Genomic DNA, 18611 nt, shown 5'->3' on the forward strand with positions numbered 1-18611 from the left:
CCAGTGACAGGATGAGAGGCAATGGGCACAAACTCCAACACAGGAGGTTCTGGCTGAATATGAGGAAAAACTTCTTTACTGTGAGGGTGGCAGAGCGCTGGCACAGGTTGCCCAGAGAGGCTGTGGAGTCTCCTTCTCTGGAGATACTTAAAACCCACCTGGATGCCATCCTGTGCAATGTGCTCTGGGTGACCCTGCTTGGCAGGGGGTAGGACTAGATGATCTCCAGAGGTCTCTTCCAACCTCAATCTTTCTGGGAATCTGTGAATCCCACGGGACCTGAAGCAGATCAAAAATGGTGCTCCTTAGCATCGGCCTCTGGTTGAAATGGCACGAAAGCAAAGAGCAGAGCAATGAGGATTTCTGGTCCTCATTTTGAGCTGAGTGTAATCTAGCAGCTGGGTGTAACCACTGCAAGAATTTGAAGGCGCCATTTCAGGAGTTGCCAGCTGTTCTCTGAGGGATCAACCATCAGTCTTGTGCCAGAGGTGCTTAACTGGGTGCAGCATGGGATTCTGTTTGCACTGAATAGCAGTAAACTCTTTAATGTGTGGAGAAGAACTGAGCACTCAGTAAGTAAATGGAAAGCCACACGTAATGCCATTATGCAAGCTGTTACCACAGAAGTAAAAGTTTCCATACTTTTCTTTAAGCAGGTGTATACTAGCAATCTGCTGCTTGATCGTGTTTGCAACCGAAATACTTAGCACAAAAAGTGTGCATAGCTACCAGCTGTCAAGAATTTCCATGTTCTTACCACGTAATGCAAAGCATCTTTGCCTGCTTCTGTTCTCCTGCCTGTGCCTCCTTACTCATTGTGATACCTCTGCCTTACAGCGACACCTGCTGCCACAGGCAGACCTGTCATAAAGCTTGTCCTTCTCTCAAAGGGGTAGCATTCTGCCCCAAACTGATTGCTAGTTGCTTTTCTAAAATACACTTAAGTCCCCTTTCTTCTTCCTGAGTCTTGTTCTCTCACTAAATTAAAATAAATAAATAAATAAAAGGCCTAAGGCCAGAAGCTAGAACCCTTATGGTATAAATTAGCCAGTCCCAAATCTGATGCCCATGCTGCTTTTTCTACCACATATATGATAATTTAATCTCTTTTGATCAAAGTTCCCTTCCTCTTCAAGTGTGGTGTGATGTGTGGCTTCAGCATGAGAAAGTGTATTGGTCAGCCTCTGAAGTGATGTGAAATGCACTGTAAATTGCACATCAGCAATGGCATAGTAGGGTGTACATTTGGAAATATTCATGTTGATTTGAATTAGTTATGTGTCTGAAACCTTTGCTGAAGTACCTGCATTGCTGACCATGGTCTTGATCCCTTGCCGAGGGGGGGGGGGGGGGAGGGGTGGAGCTCAATCCATTCATGGGGCTGCTGGGGCTTAGAGACAGTCAGGCCTGTCTCTGAAAGCCTCCCTAATTCACATCTGGAAGTTTGCACCTTGTACCTGAGGCAGATTTTATCAGCTAAGGTGACTCTCTTCTCTTCCACCACCTTTTAAAACCATTTCTCTGATGCCCTGACAGTAAATTGATGGGATGGGTTAGGGCTAGCTAGAGAAGGCTCTGGCTCACTAAGCACTATGAAAGATTAATGGAAACCAGTGATCCTACAGCTTGGAGGTTGGTCCTGATTACTTTGGAAAATGATGTCAGTAGAGTACAGATGTCTTTGGAGGTAAGCTAACTCAAATTCCCCATTTCTCCCTCTCCCCAGGCTTCTTTGAGGCTCACTCTTAGGGTGCATGTAGTCAAAGGCAGAGGCTGGATCAAAAGAGATCCTGGAATGAGGACACTTGATTTTTGTTCTAAAAGACATAAATCTATCAATCTCAATCTTTTGCTCTTTCCTCAGGCAGATTTCCCAACAGTTTGGTCAAGGACTGAGGAAGAATTATTGCACTGAACATGCTAACTTCAGTATATGGGCTCATAGGTGTGCTGTAAATCAAATGACTTCATGCAAAAAAATTAGCAAAATTGCTGCTGGCTAGGAATTGAAAATACACAATAAGAAAAACTTTATTGATACTCTCCTAGATGACAGGTTTTGTTAGTTTATAGTTCACTGAAATATATTTTCCACTGTCAAAATAGATAACTTATTTCAGTAATAGAAAAATAACATTGTTCTTTCCAGCATGAAAGTAATCCCAGCAGGGATACACATACTCTACCATGCTAATACAATTCTACTTTAATACAAAGTAGAAACTTAATATAATTCCTGGGATGTTACTATTGCATTATCAAAAATGAATTTCAGCAAGAGCAAAATGACTGATGTTCCAAACAATATTATTGAAGTTTGTAGCACATCCCTCTCTTACAGACTGCAAGAATAATGTGAAGGGTAGCTTTAATTATTTGATTTTTTTTCTATACAGTTATTTTTAATTATGTCCTCTTATGCAGGCATTTCTTTCTTGGTATCTTTAATTGTAACAGAACAGTGGTTTGGGGGTTTTGTTTTTGGATTTTTTTCCAAATGCATATTACATCATTTTGTTGTTGAATGTGTGCTGTCATTCCGCTTTAGAAGAGGAAATACTGGGAATGCCCTGGTGAATTAAGCTGTCTCGGGAAGTAAATGTTTCTTTAAACACTGCTTGTTGTTTTCATTATAGGTGAGGAAATCTGCCACTCATGCCCGGGAAGAAAAAAGGATATAATTAAATTTCCTATCTGTCCCCGTTCTTTAATCTCAGATTCAGATTGATACTTTCTGGGGGCAGGTAGGTGTCTCCTCCATCTGCAAAGGCTTTGTCTGCAGTTTGTAGCAGAGGTGAGTGCTAGGGTCAGCAGTGACTTCTCACAGTGATCCTCGTCTGCTGCAAAGAGGAGGCAGAGTCTTTTGCAGTAGACAGAAGGTAACACACAATTCCCCTGCTCTCCAGTTTCTTGAAAGCCCTTAAGGCTGCATGAGTGATAGCATTGCCACCTCCACAGCTCACTGAGAACAGACCCAAAGGCTTGTTTGGCCTCCATCCTGTGCCCGCCTGCAATTTGACAGGAAATATCGCCTGGTACGGGCTTTGAGAAACTGCTGGCACGCAAACAGTTCAGGTTGGTAGTCTCATTGCTGGTCGAGTGGTGGGACAGTGCACAAGGTTATTGCATGTTGATAGAAAGAGCATGACAGTTCCCTTTTTATTCTTGCTGACTGAATGGGAACATGTCTTCTTTTCTTCTTTCTATGGATACATTTGGACAAAAAAGCTACAAAGTCCGTGCTTTTCTGGTTATGCTTTCTACTTTGTCTGTTCTCACAGTTGCTAAATGTTAAGTGAAGTAAAATAATTGTGCAGTTCCTAAAGCAGACTCTGAAATAGGAAGCAACAGGTGGAGGGAGAGAAGAGGCAATGGAGACAGTGGGTGAAGAGGAGTTGAACTGCATTTAGATGTAATACAATATGTGCGATGAAAAGTGAGGCTGCCAGGGGGTATTTGTGCTGCTGTGAGTTGATGAGGTGATGTGTGGCTTTTGAAAAGGGAATGGATGAAATGCCAAAGGGGGGGGGCTATTAGTGCTCAGTAGAGACAATGAAAAGAGAAAGAGCAAAGGTGTGTAGCATTAGGGCTTGAACTGTTAGAAGTACCTTTTATTCAGACAGGTTGGTAAGTATGCAATATGGTCTGAGTTCTGATGCTGTACTCAGCCCAGGTAGCTGCACTGAAATCAGAGGCCTCCTCAGAGGGTGAGGACCTGCTGTGTACAGGAACCCCTCAAAGCATGGCTTAAAAGCAAATACCATTCTGTGCCCCTCCAGATAAGCCTTTTAAAGCTGTAGAAGTTAGGAGTAGGGTTGGCTAAGGGAAGAATTAATCACATAAAGGGAAGTTTAACCTACTGCAGTTGTTCACAGCTATTGATTTTGATTTACTAAAAGAGCAACAATATCAAATGTTTCTTAGGCAGGAAAGCTAGCTGTTAAACCAAATTTCTGAAACACTTTTTTCTGCCAGGGAATTATTGATAGGTTGAGCTGTGACTTCATACAATTCAGTTTCACCTGTACACAAGGTAAATGAAAGCACATGAAGGTTAGTTTAGCTTATAAAGATGGCAGTTTGATCAGATTTTCATTGTTCACAGAGGAATTGTTGCATCTTTAAGGGAAAAAAAAAAAAACAACAAATTACAAAATGTATTATAAGCTCTGGTGACTGTTTCAAGCAGGTGGCAAGACCTTCTGCAGTTTAAACACTGAGACAGAAGGTCTTGTTCTTCACTGGAGAAACTATGCTTGTTGTCTTAATGGTACAAATGTACCATGTAGCACCTTGTGAATCATGGAATCAAAGATGTCTTTCGAAGTCTATGTGATAGTATCACATGAAATTAGGGCATGGTTATTTGTGCCCCTTGCTAGGTTGAACAGGCCTGCTGTGTCGGGTGTTTTACATACACATACTGCAGAAAGACAGCTGACAACCTTAGGGGCTTAGTCATGTAATATCAAATGAAGAACAAGAGAAATTGTTTTCCTTTCACTAAGCCTTTTAGGAGGAAGGATTCTGCTCTAAATTATCTGTTGCTGAATTGGTTTGATTGAACTTGACCTCAGGTATCTTAGCTAATGCATGACCAGTGGAGATGTTTGAGGGTAAACTAATAAGAAGTAGAGAGAAAATAAATATTTAAGGTGAATTGAGGAAAGTCCTTCCTTACCTGCTAATGTATGCTTGTTGTGTTGTTGTTGCTGTTTTTTATGCTCTTTTAACTTTCAAGATGTAAGGCTTCAGTCTGCGAATTCCCCTACATAGACCAAGGGAAGCCAACAAAGGACCTGGTCAAGAATGGATGGAGAGGGAAAAGAACTGAGCATCTGGGGAAGGCAGGAATGCTGTTCCTGTGAGCAGGGAGATAAGAGCTGGGTGAAAAGACTGACTTCTGTATAATTCTTGTGCTTTGAAGCCCAATGACTAATAATACTGTAGGCTCCAAGAACTTGTGAAAGATGAAAAAGATATTAAACAAGTCAAACAAAGTTCTTCTGAGGCTGCACCTCGAGTACTGTGTTCAGTTTTGGGCCCCTCACTACAAGAAGGACATCGAGGCCCTGGAGCATGTCCAGAGAAGGGCTACAAAGCTGGTGAAGGGCCTGGAGCACAAGTCCTGTGAGGAGCGGCTGAGGGAACTGGGGTTGTTCAGTCTGGAGAAGAGGAGGCTCAGGGGAGACCTTATTGCTCTCTACAGGTACCTGAAAGGAAGGTGTGGGGAGCTGGGGATCTGCCTCTTCTCACAGGTAACTAGAGATAGGACTAGAGGGCATGGCCTCAAGATGCAACAGGGGATGTTCAGGTTGGAAATTAGGAGACATTTCTCAGAAGGAGTAGTCAGGCAATGGAACAGGGAGCCCAAGGAGGTGGTGGAGTCACCATCCCTGGGGGTGTTCAAGGAAAGGTTAGATGTGGTGTTTAGAGATGGTTTAGTGGGTGATATTGGTGGTAGGGGGATGGTTGGACCAGATGATTCTGGAGGTCTTTTACAACCTTTATGATTCTATGATTCTGTGAATGCCTGTTTAAACCAGGGCAAGTGCAGGAACACACTACTTTAGATAAAAATGTTACATGTTCTAAATTGGTATCTCCAGCTCATGTGGTAGGTAGTAGCATGGGATTGGTGCAGTGACTTAAATCACATTTGAACATCCTGTCTTCTGATATTTTTTGTTACTGATATGGAAGTGTTTATTATGTACAGAGCTTGTAAATTAAATAGAATATTGATATTCTTTTTGGTCAACATTTGGCTGATTTAAATAAAGATATATTAGATATAGTTAGGTTAATTTTTTTCTCCCACACTCATAAGCCATGTTTCTATGGAAAATTTGAAGGGGTGATAATTTTCAATTAAGTAGCAACATTTAAAAAGAATACTCCCTCCAGTCAGATTCACAGCTACTATGAAGTTTTTTGGGTGTTTTCATTGAATCATTGAACCATTTTATAATAAAGACCAACATGATATCACGTGTAATGCATTACATTTTGAGCAAGATTTTGTCTTAGGATTTTGTTTGTTTGCTTATTTCACTGGGAATATGTTTCTTAAAGAAGATTTTCAGAATAAGCTCAGGTGTGCTAGATCTAAGGTTTTATTTATTGAATGCACAGGTTTCAACTACAAGGAGCAAATAGCCCCAAAGAAGAGGCCAGTGTTTGTATTCAATTGAGATTAGTTGGTTTGACTTAAAATCAAGGGATGTCAAAATGCTTCCATGCTAGCATTACTTAAGTAGGGGAAATAATACAGCTAGGTAGCAGATAATTTAAACAAAACAAAGAATACCTACCTTCATAGCTTCCATAGATTCACCTCTGAACTTCAGACTTTAATGAGAGAGACTTAAACCCAGTCTCTCTTCTTAAAAATAAATACATATATGAACCAAAACAAGAGCAGGAAGTCCTTTCGTATTGCAATTTTAGGGCTATTTATCTTCAGAGCAGATGGAAACTAAAAGCCTAAAGCAGCAACCTATAGCATTTTGATAATAAAATCACCTGCAATGTCCTGATCATCTTTGTAACTGGAAATGAGATATGTACAAATCTGCTACTAAAAATATATTCTGAATAGTCTAGAAGTTTACAAGTTTTTTCTAAAACACTGAGCAGTTCAAAATGCAGGGACTGAAGTCCCCACTGAGACTTTACCTCTCCGTTCATTTTAAGCTTTTCTCCCTTTAGGAGACCTTAGGGAACTGCCCAAGATGCTGTTTCAGAGTCAGGGAATGAGCTGTGTCTGCTTGGCACAAAGATCTATAAATGGATTACCTCAAATGAGTTACTTGAGGCCAGCAAGTGAACAGCATCCTCACAATTCCCTTTCCCATCACATGCTGTGGAAGAACATCAAAATTAAAGTTTTAGCATTTCAGTAGTTTCCATGGCAGACTAGAGAGATCTGATGTTTTACTGATACTAAAGGGATTACTAATTGTGTGGTTCTCTAAATAATACCTAAATCTCATATCCCCCAAAATATGATGTTAAATTGTGAACTTCTCACTATTAAAATTCATCTGAAAGGCTGGATTTACCTCCAGTAAAGTTATTTTACAGTGTAATCTTATGTTTTACTGCTATCCAGTGCAATGTAAGCTTTCAGGTCCTCATCAGTTTTTGCAGTAAAACTGCCAACTCGTATAGGCTTTGAACTGGGTCCTAATACAGCGTGCATGAAGCTTTTGGTTTTGCATCTACTTTTTAGTGATGACTTAGGCTTGGAACATCTCAGCGCTTCGGTGAACTCATGGGATTATACTCCTCAGCTTCATTGCCTTCTGGAAATCTGTGTCTTAAGTGTGTATCCTCAGGAGAACCCGAATATAAAATTTTCAATGAAAATTCTTGGCAAAAGGCAGATGGCAGTGATTTTTTTCTTATCTAGGAGGGAGGAATAGAGGACACCTTGAAAACTGGTACAGCCTGGTGATCTTCCCACAGGCACGTTGTGGATGATACACAGACTGTATTTTATAAGCACAACCTCTGATTCTGTTTACAGCCTTGCTATGAGGAGAGATGTTGAGTGGAAGTTTATTCCCCTTGAGAACAAAGTTTTTTTCAATAAATTCTAGATTGTCTCCTAGAAATATTTTTATTTGGAAATTTCATATTGAGGCTCTCTCACAGCCTTATTAAAGGGAGGTTTTGAAATCAATGTACTTGTTTCTTCATCACTTTTATGAACTGTGAATCTGCTGCTAAGCCATCTTCATTCATAACCATACTATTTCCGTATGGATTTTGATATTTCTGTTCAGGGAAGATGGTATTGTTTTTTTTCCATTTGCTCTATTTGCAGAGAATTCATAGAACCATAGAATGTCCTAAGTTGGAAGGGACCCACAAGGATCATTGAGTCCAACTCCTGGGTCACCAATGAGCACCCAAAAATCAGACCGTGTGTCTGAGCATTGTCCAAACACTTCTTGAACTCCGTCAGGCTCGGTGCCATGACCACTGCCCTGGGGAGCCTGTCCCAGTGCCCAACCACCCTCTCAGTGCAGAACCTTTTCCTAACACCCAGCCTGACCCTCCCCTGCTGTCCCTCGGGTCCTGTCACTGTCCCCAGAGAGCACAGAGCCTCTGCTTCCTCTCGGTTCAGACAAGAAATACCATTTTGCATTCAGAGTAACATTTCCATTCTTTCAGATTTCTAGCCTGGCTTGTCGCTGACTCTGCCTGTCCAAATAAATCGTCTTTGTGTCCTGTGGTGATTTAACATGTTGGGTCATCAATATAACTAAAAACTTCCCCAAAGTGATTGGTTTTGGTGACTGTTTCTTTTGAAAATGTTGACTTGGACCTCTTATTTTAAAAATGAAAATATCGTATTTTGTTCTTCATTATGGACTTCTCTACTCTTTTTAAAAGGACAAATAACAAAATAAATAAATGTTTGACAAAATTACACTGTAGACCTGATCTGTCATGTCTGTCTGTTAATTTATACTAGGTGACCTTCCTTCGTGACTGTTGGAAGATCTGGCATAAAGAAAGTACCTAGGAAGAATTTTATTTCCATTTTAGATTTATTCTGTGTGGCAAGATTTGGGGGATCAAGATAGTCCTGATGCAGAACTCTTCTCCTCCTGAAAGGTGCAATACTTTTTAATATCAAAATTATTGTTCATTCTTAGAGCTGTGTTTAGGTGCCAGTACCAAAGCTATATCAGTGCAAATCCGTCACTTCTGTTGAAGTCATTCTTGTCTTTGTTAGTGGAAATACCAGTGTGTATGTACTTGTAGCTATTGCACATATGAAATAAACCAGGTGAGATTACAAACTTCATAGTTGATTTTATATTTCCAGTTTCTTGGGAAAACTTCCATTGCCAAAATTTGAGAGTTAAGAGAAAAGACAAGGCATGTGGGTCAGTCAAATACAAGGGGTGAAACTGTCATTAAAGAAGTTGTTACCATCTACCAGTGTTTTAGACAAGAAATTCCAAGATGCTGGCTTATTTTGAGTGTTTTAAAGTATTAACTTAATTTGGTCTAGTTTCAAAATACGTGCTCATTTCTCAAATTAAGTTGGCTTATGCTGCCTTTAAAGAACACCCCATAAAACTTTTTGTTGTTGATGTTCAGAGTGAATATTTCCTTCTTCTTTTGTCCATTTCTCTTGATTCTGTTTTTATTAGTTTACTGTTGTTATTGTTTGGTTGAAAATCTATTGAACCATTTATCTGTTAAGAGTAGGGAAAAATATCTATACACAAGACTACACAGTATGGCTATAGGGCAACTATATTGTAAAGACATTAGAAAATACATTACAGAAAGCAATTTCATATGGATTAGGATTCTTGTTGTTGTTGTTGTTGACACATATTTCCAAACGGCTTTTAAAGTAAAATTATTCTTTTAAATAGCTTACACAATTTTTCAAGAAAGTGTTGGTGCAAGCTTGATTTGTTTAAAAATCTATGCATTGTAATATTCTACTTTAAAAAAAAAATAGAGTTTCTGACTTTTATATGTTCTGAAATTTCCTTAACACACAAAAGTTTTTGTTACTGTGATATATACGGTTGTCTGGGAATCTATTCCATGCTGCTAAGGAATGGTGTGTATTTTAGTAACCTGAGAATTAATACATTTTGTGCTATTTAAGATAAGTGTGTGATTACTTTTTTTGATGAGTTGTAGACTACTGCAAATCCAATTTAGGCAAACAAAATTTGAAATATAAATGTGTTAGCTGAAAATATTTAATCATAGTCATGAATATGAACTTATCACGCACAATGCCTTACGCTTGCAGGTTGGCTTGAATTATTAATGTATATTGTTCAGTGGAAGCAGAACAGACAGTAGCACTAACTCTGGTCTGATGAGGAACATAGTGTTGTTGGTGGTCTTGAGCAGCAGGAGGTTATTTCTCTTTCTTCGCCGCCTCGGTGCTGCCAGCCACCCTTTTCCATATGCTGCCTCCCTGCTTGCCCCATCTTCTGTTCACTGTAGGACAGGGAGTGGTGGTTGCATGGGGATTGCTGCTGGTAGCATTGAATCAATGACACAAGACCAAAAAATGAGCTTTTTTCATATTACAGCTTGGTCCTTTGTGCAAATGTATATGTTCTAAAACTAATAAAAAATATTTTTGATTTTTTTTCTTTTTGTAAGAATAGAATTGGTTTGCTTCTAATGTTTGTCTGATAACAATTCTGGCTGGCAATTAAAATTGCAAACAGCTGGGTTATTCCATCACTTCTGTAGCTGTTTATCTTCATTGTGTCAGAAATCAATGTTGCTACAATGGAAAACATGAAATGAAGAAATAAAAAGTTGCACTCAGAGCTAGAAGTGCATGTTACCCTGAATTATTAAACAATATAATTTTAAAACTTCAGAAATAAAATTGATGTTGAAGCATCTCCATTTAACTTGCTAAGTCAGGTAATGGATGCAGAAAAAAATCTCACCGCACTCACTTCCAGTTACTTTACATTCAGTTATATTTTGATGTATGTGTTTGTTTTAGGTTTAGGACACCAGTAAGACAAGTTACAATAAAGTTTTGTTAGTGAGGGGTATTGTACTTACGAAGCAATAAAAGAAGATGGTATTTGACAGGCAACCTGATGGGATACATTGTGAGGGATAGCAGGCATGGTGTCTGTATACAGTTTGATGTTTGAGGCTAAGCAGATTCTTCACCAGTGGTCATGGGGTTACATGGGAAGCATTTGTATCTATAGCGAGTGGTGATGGAGTTGTTGACGAGAAAACAGAGGAATTAATGGTGGCATTGCTTCTACATGTTTCTTTTCCACTGTAAGGTCATCATACACCTTCCCACCTCCAAAACGAGGTTAGCTCTGCTTTTCCCAGCTCTGAGTGTTGTTAAAGCGCTGGTTTCAGCTTCAGTCTCAGAGTTGGTCCCAAGATCTTTAACAACAGCCACGATTTTGACAGCTTCCGTCCTTTGGAGGGGGTGCAGCATGTTGTGCTGAGCCCCCGCGCCAGTTAGTTCCTGCTGTAATACCTTTCTCAGTCTTAAGAAATAATGGCGTTTTGATTGGCGTGTGACCCAAGTGCAGGCCGCAGGAGTGTGGAATCACTCTAGGCCAAGTCTGGGCCCTAAAGGGGAGTAGCACCAGCACCGCGGGCTCTATCTCAGAGAATCATTAAGGTTGGAAAAGATCTCCAAGGTCATCTGGTCCAACCATCACCCTACCACCAATGTCACCCACTGAACCATGTCCCTAAGCACCACATCCAACCTTTCCTTGAACACCCCCAGGGATGGTGACTCCACCACCTCCCTGGGCAACCCCTTCCAATGCCTAACTACTCTTTCCGAGGAGAAATGTCTCCTAATTTCCAACCTGAACCTCCCCTGGCAAAACTTGAGGCCATTCCCTCTAGTCCTATCCCTAGTTACCTGCGAGAAGAGGCTGACCCCAGCTCCCCACAGCCTCCCTTAAGGATGGCACACTGATGTGAGGATGAGGACCTCAGGTGCCAACTGCACGTGTCCCGGGGAAGAGCCACGGTCCAGGGCAGGTCCCTGCCCAGTGGGGGCACTCGCATGTTTGTCTGCAAACCAGGATCCCGCCCAGCCCCTGGGAGACCTGCCAGCAATAGGATGCAAAACTGTGATCGTGGAGAGCTTGGACTCCTTTTCACCCTGAAAAAGAAACTATTTAAGGCACATTTAGAACCTACCTCCTACATTTCAGCAGCATGTTTGGTTCGTGAGGATCTTTGATGTGACAAATTATTCTTTAAAGATAATCAAAACAAATAGTTTAGCAGGAAGAAAGGATTAACATCATGCACTTTAGTGCATTTTTCCTTTTTTTGGTGTGTGTGTGTGTGTATCCCAATCAGTGTTTTTACTGTTACCTGGTAATAATAGATGTATGCTCAGGGCAAAAAGAAAAGCTGATTAAATGTTACATTATTGGTTTAGCTGTCATTTTTCAAGCAGAGCGTAAAAAGGAGGAAATGAAAAGAAATAAACTTCTTCCCAATTCTTTCCCCAGTGGCATCAAGACACATAGCCTTGTCATAAAAAGGTCACTTAGATTTTAGTGTAAATGATGGCAACAAGTACTTTGTTTTATGTCTGGGCTCCGTCCTTCTGTTTTTAGCTCCGAGACAGCACGGGGCTGCTCCCACTGCTGGGGCTTGCAGAGCATGTTTCAACCATGGGTATAAGGCAGCTTGGCAAGAACCAGAGTTCCCTATCTTGACAGAATGTGAGAAGAATGACAGGAAAGAAAAGAGAAAATCATATACTAAGTGAGGGTTGCAGGAATATTAAATCTAACATCTGACAAGAGATTACTTCAAACCCAGCAGCCTTGAATATGAATCATTGTAATGAACTCTGCATGGAACTGTACCTGAAGACAGTCCAGAAACTCAGTCTAGTGAAAACATAGTTGCTCTCTTACCTCTGTCTCTGACAGCACATTACTCCTGGTATATTTACTGATATTCCGAGGTTTTTTTGCTTGCACTTGTGTTTTTTGGTACCTAAGAATTTATTTTGAAAAAGGGTTGATCTAGTCTTTTTTTATGTTCTTTTTCCAAAGTGAGCATTGAGATTTTAATATTTTTTTTAGGATGTTTTTGTTTGTTTAAGTAAGGTATTGATTTGAGGATTGTGTAACTTTTTTTTATTTTTTATTTTATTTTTTTTGATAAAGTGGAGGGGAAGCTATTGTCTGTGGGAAAAATTAAACAATTTTCCCATTGTTTCATTTCTATGTGACCATGTTATCTTGGTATTGAATGAACGCGCTGAGAAAAGAATAATGTTTCCTAATTCATCAGCACATTGGTTCCTTCGTAGTGTTTTCATATTTAATTGCTTAATGAATCCTGCCTCTGCTTAGCTGAGATCTCTATGACTTTCACAGCTCAAAGTGGAGTGATTAAAGACGTTCAGGAGTTTTGCAGGAAACATATAATTACCTTGCTAGATGTGCAGTAATTTTTCATCTGAGATTCATAATCCGTTCCATACAAAAGCAGGCTGCCAGCTCTGGTGTTGGTGAACCTTTTACTTACCTTTCCTGGTCTTTTATGTTTGTTGAGCGATAAAGACTGTGTAGAAGTCAGGTACAAGACATTGGTAGCTGAGGGGCCTTTCTTGGATGCACAGACAATTTAAGAATTTGTAAAACTGTAAATTGCTTGTGGGCTGGAAGTATGTATGTAGAACTGCTAATCACCACAGGCAGAAAAAAAAAAGAGGAATTTTTGGTGACATCCCTAATGGGCACAATCCTAGAAAGTGCTGAATAGTCCTACAGTCCTTCATTAACTTGCAGCAACACAAAAGTGCACCTGTAATAGCAGCTTAGAAAGCACCTGTTTATCTCTTTTAATTTCACCTGAATATCCTGAGAGCAGGTGACCTTCTTCATCACGCTTATTTAAAGCCCTGTGGACACTTTCACATTTAAAATACCAGTGACAAGAGCTAAGCCTTTTCAGTTTTAGACAACTTAACTTAAGAATAAACCTAGTTAAAATAGTTTAAAAGCACCTTAGCAAGACCAGTGTCCAGCTGCAAAGCAGGAAACTACTGTGGACTGACAGAGAAGTGAATTGCTAAAAGAGCGGCAAAAAAAGTACCAAAAGAAAGATGTCTGTGTTGAATTGTATTTGGCATATAATAGCAGTAGCATATAGCCCTGATAACACAGGTAGAAAGAAACACATGGGTGGGAGGGAATAGTTTGAGATGCAGATATATCCTCTGGCTAGCAATCTGCAGCTGTACAAAGCTGTGGATTTGTCAAACATGTTTTTGCAGTTTCTGCAGGACAAAGAAGGAAAAGAGAAAGCATATAAATACGGATTATGCATTCTGTTGTTGCCAATTGATATTTTTAATTAATGCTGAAACAAAAATGTGTTAGCCAAATGTATCAAGCAAACCGAGCAATTCTCTGCATATCTACTATATATTATCACTTTTATATTACTGCCAAAGTTCCTAGTTGTTAATTATGCAGCGTTCTCTTATGTGTAGATTATGCTGGCAGGTTAATTATGGTTACCAGGTTACTGAATCAATAAGTGAATGAGGAAAACAGATTGCATACCTAGAAGAATTATGTAAAATTAGAAGAGGAACATGGGGATATACTAAGGGAGGTTTAGGGGAGATGTCATAAATTTGAACTGGGACAAAGACATAGGTCAATTTCAAAACTTTGAAAAAAGAAAAATAAATGATAATTGCAAGGAATAATAGAATTTATTCTTTTTTTTTTTTTTTCTTCCCAAGAGTTGGTGCTTTCTATAAATAAACGTATTCCCTTTTATTCCATTTTACCCTTTTTATACCCTGATCTTACTTAGTGTACAAGAATTGCACCTGTTCTGTACAGACTTTTCCCCTGCCTGAATCTGCAGGACTGTTAAATGTGTGACAAAATACTTGCCTTTTTTCTGGAAAAAAAACTCAGAGCGAAGACTTTCCTTTTCATGTTTGATATGCTGTTCATATCCTGTCTCACAGTTACAGGGAGTTATTTGTATTTGCTAAAAGAGATTCTCTTTGCTGTCATTACTGTGTTAGAATAATTTTTGTATTCACTAGCAGCCCTAAAATTTGCCTCTAGACTTCTGTTAGGGAGGGACTGTTTCATTGGTTCCTACCAGAAGAGACACCATTTTAAATGAACATCATTACTCAGAAGGACTTTGGTTTCTTCATTCCTGTTGACTCTGAAATTCTTTCAGAGATGCTGTGGGCTCCTAATACATTTTTGACATAACTCCTTCTGAGCTTAGGCAGAACTGAAGGATATTTACTCTGACTGTAACTTCAAACACTACTGGATTCAACATTTGCTGCTTCCAGTAACTGGGGAAGCAGTTGTTGGCCATGGCATTGGCTTTGCCCTTTTACACTCTTCCACTACTCAGCACATTGAGACAGATGACTCCTGGGTTAGATCTCTCATTCGCTAGTTCACTGAATGACACTGGAGTTATATCAGAAATGAATATGATGTATAGAGATGCGTGGTAATTTGACAAACTGAGCTATTTCTGAGGAATGGAGTTTATCACAGAATATTCAGATTGGAAAAGCTGTAATTGTCGGTATTTCCAAGGAGTGCAGACCTGCACATTGAGCCCATGCTGCAGTGCACTTGTGCCCCTGTGCTCTTTGTGTCACCTCTTCTCATCATAAAAGCATGAAGCGGTACCTTGGGTCTGTCCAGCCGAGCAAGGTGGCTAAGGGCACGTGTTTCCTCTGCTTCCAGCTGTGCTGGCTGAAAAAGCTACAACCCCCACCTGCAAGTCATGGCATCTTCCCTGGAGGCAGTGGTTCTCCTGACCCATCAGAGCTCAGTGAGTTACCTGGACAACCATTCCTTCATCTGGTTTAGTTCACAGAGGTGAGATTATCCAAAATCCTTTGAATAAAGTCTTTACCAACATAGTTCTTTCTGACTTGAATAAGCTAGAGAACATGCAATACACCTGGTAAATGTGAGGACTCTTCAGTAATGGGATAGTAACCTTTAGAGTCAAAAGAGAAGGTGTGTGCAAGACCTGCTATGTTTTGGCTGACCACGTAAGTTATTCTTCCTTCTCAAAGCCCTGCCATCCATTTTGGTTGTGCTGGAAGATAACTTCTCTTTGACTCATGCAATGCTTAGCACTTCATCTGTCTGTGTCTTTTTTCACCTTCTTATTTGTGTTTTTATTTTTTTCCATCTATTTTAACTGCAAACTTCTTGGAAGAAAGTATCTCTGTTTTCACAATGCCAAGCAAAACAAAGCCCTGATCTTGTTCAGGTCCTTCAGTTTCTGCTGAAATAATTAATGAGGTTTTGTGTGAGCTGTTACAGAGTGTCTAGAGACTGTTAGATTTGCCTTCACAGTTGCTGTGCTGCACCTTGGCCAAATTGCTGTTTGTAAAGCAATTTTTGTCCCTAATATAAAAGACACTGTATAAAATCAGTTCCTATTATCTTTCCATATAAATTTTCCATCTGTATTGTAAGTTTAGAATTGCTGACTATCTCCTTAAATACCTCCAGATAATAATGTTACATGTTCTTCCAGTTAATATAAATCATTACTTTTTATCAATCAATGCTTGGTGGTGGTAGAAATAATATGATTTACTGGCCTCCAGCCAATCAGTTAATTACCTGCTAGTTACTTAAAGCACTTGGGGCTTTGGTTCGTTCCAGTGTAAGTTATTAACTTGCTGGTAAAGGATCAGTACCTCATAAATAGTTTCTCTAAATAACTTTACAACGCTGCTGAAGTGATAAGAATAAATATGTGAGGGAAAACTTTAAATTCCAGTTACATAAGGTGACTATTTTGATTTGAGATATGAAATATCAGCCCTGTATCCAGCATACAAGTGTCATAGTCTTGTTGTTAGGCACCTATTGATCTTTGAAAGAATCTCAGTAGTTCACATGTACTGGAAGTAGTTCACATGTACTGGACTGAATGAAGACTTATTATTTTTTTCCATAATACTCAGTTTCTCTGGGTTTTGATCATGTGCTTTTGAAATAATGCCAGCTGTAGTATTAGGCCAGGCATACCTTTTGGTATGTTCACTGAGATACTTTACAATAGTTAAGGCTCTGGCTGTCTTAAAGCAACGGAGACACGTAACAGACTTTTTTGTGTCTCATTTTCTGTATCTCGTCCCTTCTTTTTCTCCACAGAAGTCATAAGTCACTTATTTGCTTAAAGTATGGGAGAATAGATTTAAAAAATCATTGTTCTCAGAAGGAAAAGGCTGTGGCTCTGTTTGGCTGGGGAAGCATCCTTTAGGCAGCTTATGTACCTGAAGTTAGAAAATAATTTTTCTGCAGACTTCGTACAGTTTAGGTTACAAAGAATGTCTCAACTGATAAATTGCTTTTGTAGCTCCAGGGGAGAGAAGAGATTTTGTAATTGGTAAGGTCCTAGGCCTTGCGTAGATCTATTATATCTGCTAAATAAAACGATGGGCAAGATAGCTAATTTAAGGACAGATATTACAGACTCTTTGCAAAGGATTGTTACAAAATTGTGTGAGCTGAACTCCCTGAGAGAACTTAGCAAATATGCCTAGGTGAAAGGAATTACATTAATCCAGTTTCAGTTGTAACCTCAAGTGAGAAAAGTTAAAAGCTTCCTGCCAAACACAGGAGAAAAAAAAAAAAAAAAAAAAAAAAAGAAAGGATGTTCTTGTCTTGTGATGTTATATTCATCAGGATGGGCGAGAAACCTGGCAAGAGCCTGAAGCAGTGAATCACCATTGTAAATGGCTGGCCGGCTACCATCATTTAGAAATTATTTCAGCTAATAAGATTTGTCAAGATCAAATCTGTTTGACCTTGCTTTGTTAGTATGGGTTTGAATGGTGGCTGAAAGAAGTGAGAGAAGTAGGATGAGGAGACAGAACAGAGCACAGTCTGCACAAGGAGACTGAGAAAAGTAGTGCTTACAGCAGTGGGCATTGTAATTATATGGATAAGAGAGATAGGGGTCATGGGAGCAGGAGCAATGCTAGAAAAGATGCTGAGAAGTTTAATGCTAGTTCTCCAGCCCTACAGATTCTTATAGCCTGAAGAAAAGAAGCTGCTGTACCCAAAACTACCCACGTGATGAACTGGCAGCATTTGTGCTGCTCTGCTCTTTTGTTTTTTACCAAGAAGCCTCAGCCAAGGTTGCATTGTACTGGGTGGTGGTTATAACATAAAGAATATTCCCTGTGCTGGGAGTTCAGCAGAAGAATGAAAAAGAATGGCTTAAAGAGGAGAGTAGATACAGAGGTGCAGACATGAATTTTGTTGTCCAAATTTGTATAGTGTGGCTAAGTTGATTACTAAGCTAGGGAGAGAGGCCAGATTTCCCAATGAATGAGTGCCAAGCAGAAAAATGTAGTTTTGCATCACTGTTGAGAGACAATTCTAAATGAAGGAAAAAAAAAAAAAAAGAAAAAAAAGCAGCTTTAGCTGAAAATTGGATTCTTAGCAGCAGGAAGTGCCTGATCTGATTATTTATACCTTTTTTCACAAAACTTTGGCAGGCTGTTCTTTTTCTTTGCCTCTCCTTGTTTTTCTGTTCCCCTCCACAAATACTCTGACTTTCAGTCCTCTCAAATCTACCAGCCTGTCTCTTTGCTCACAGAACTGGAAGGAATGCTCTGCACTAGTGCAAAAGTGATAGCTTCTTTCATCCTGCACACTGCAGTTATCTAACTTGTGCATCTCTGAACAGAACTGATAAAGACTGCTAAGACACGGTGGTCATTTTCAGTCTTTAATAGCTCGTCATATTTTAAAATTCTTGTGAAAGAGCCATGTGTTAGCTAAATGATCCTTAATAGGGGTGCTTATGAATAAAATATACCACATTATATCTGATTTTACAATAATAGTATTAGAATACTTTTTTTCTAAAATCTAACTTACGTCTAATAAAGGGATCAAACTATAACAGCACATCTGTTCTGGTTTAAGTCAATTGGAATTAGTGGCACATGCTCTTTGCTCTCCCCAGGTTATGTATAAGCGCTGGAAATGGTTGTGGTTTTGTTCCTTTCATACCAGGAATGTTCAAGATTTAATGCTCAGCCCTAG

General features: G+C 39.5%; 1 protein-coding gene across 20 annotated transcripts in view; it reads left to right on the forward strand.

Annotated features, from left to right (window-relative positions):
- Nucleotides 1-18611, forward strand: part of TPK1 (thiamin pyrophosphokinase 1) — a 324434-nt gene that overhangs the window by 105272 nt on the left and 200551 nt on the right. For 2 of the 20 annotated variants that reach the window (XM_040547194.1, XM_040547207.1), the window contains exons 2-3: nt 8486-8628; nt 15273-15407. The exons of 13 other annotated variants lie outside the window; for them this stretch is intronic. The gene's annotated coding sequence lies outside the window, so the exon portion shown is untranslated. Of the gene's footprint in view, nt 1-1682; nt 1688-3568; nt 3574-8485; nt 8629-15272; nt 15408-18611 lie in introns of those variants that run through there. 5 more of the 20 variants (XM_040547197.1, XM_040547208.1, XM_040547196.1 and 2 more) reach the window with 3 other exon arrangements.

The sequence above is a fragment of the Cygnus olor genome, chromosome 2 (genome assembly GCF_009769625.2).
Source record: "Cygnus olor isolate bCygOlo1 chromosome 2, bCygOlo1.pri.v2, whole genome shotgun sequence".
Lineage (NCBI taxonomy): Eukaryota > Metazoa > Chordata > Aves > Anseriformes > Anatidae > Cygnus > Cygnus olor.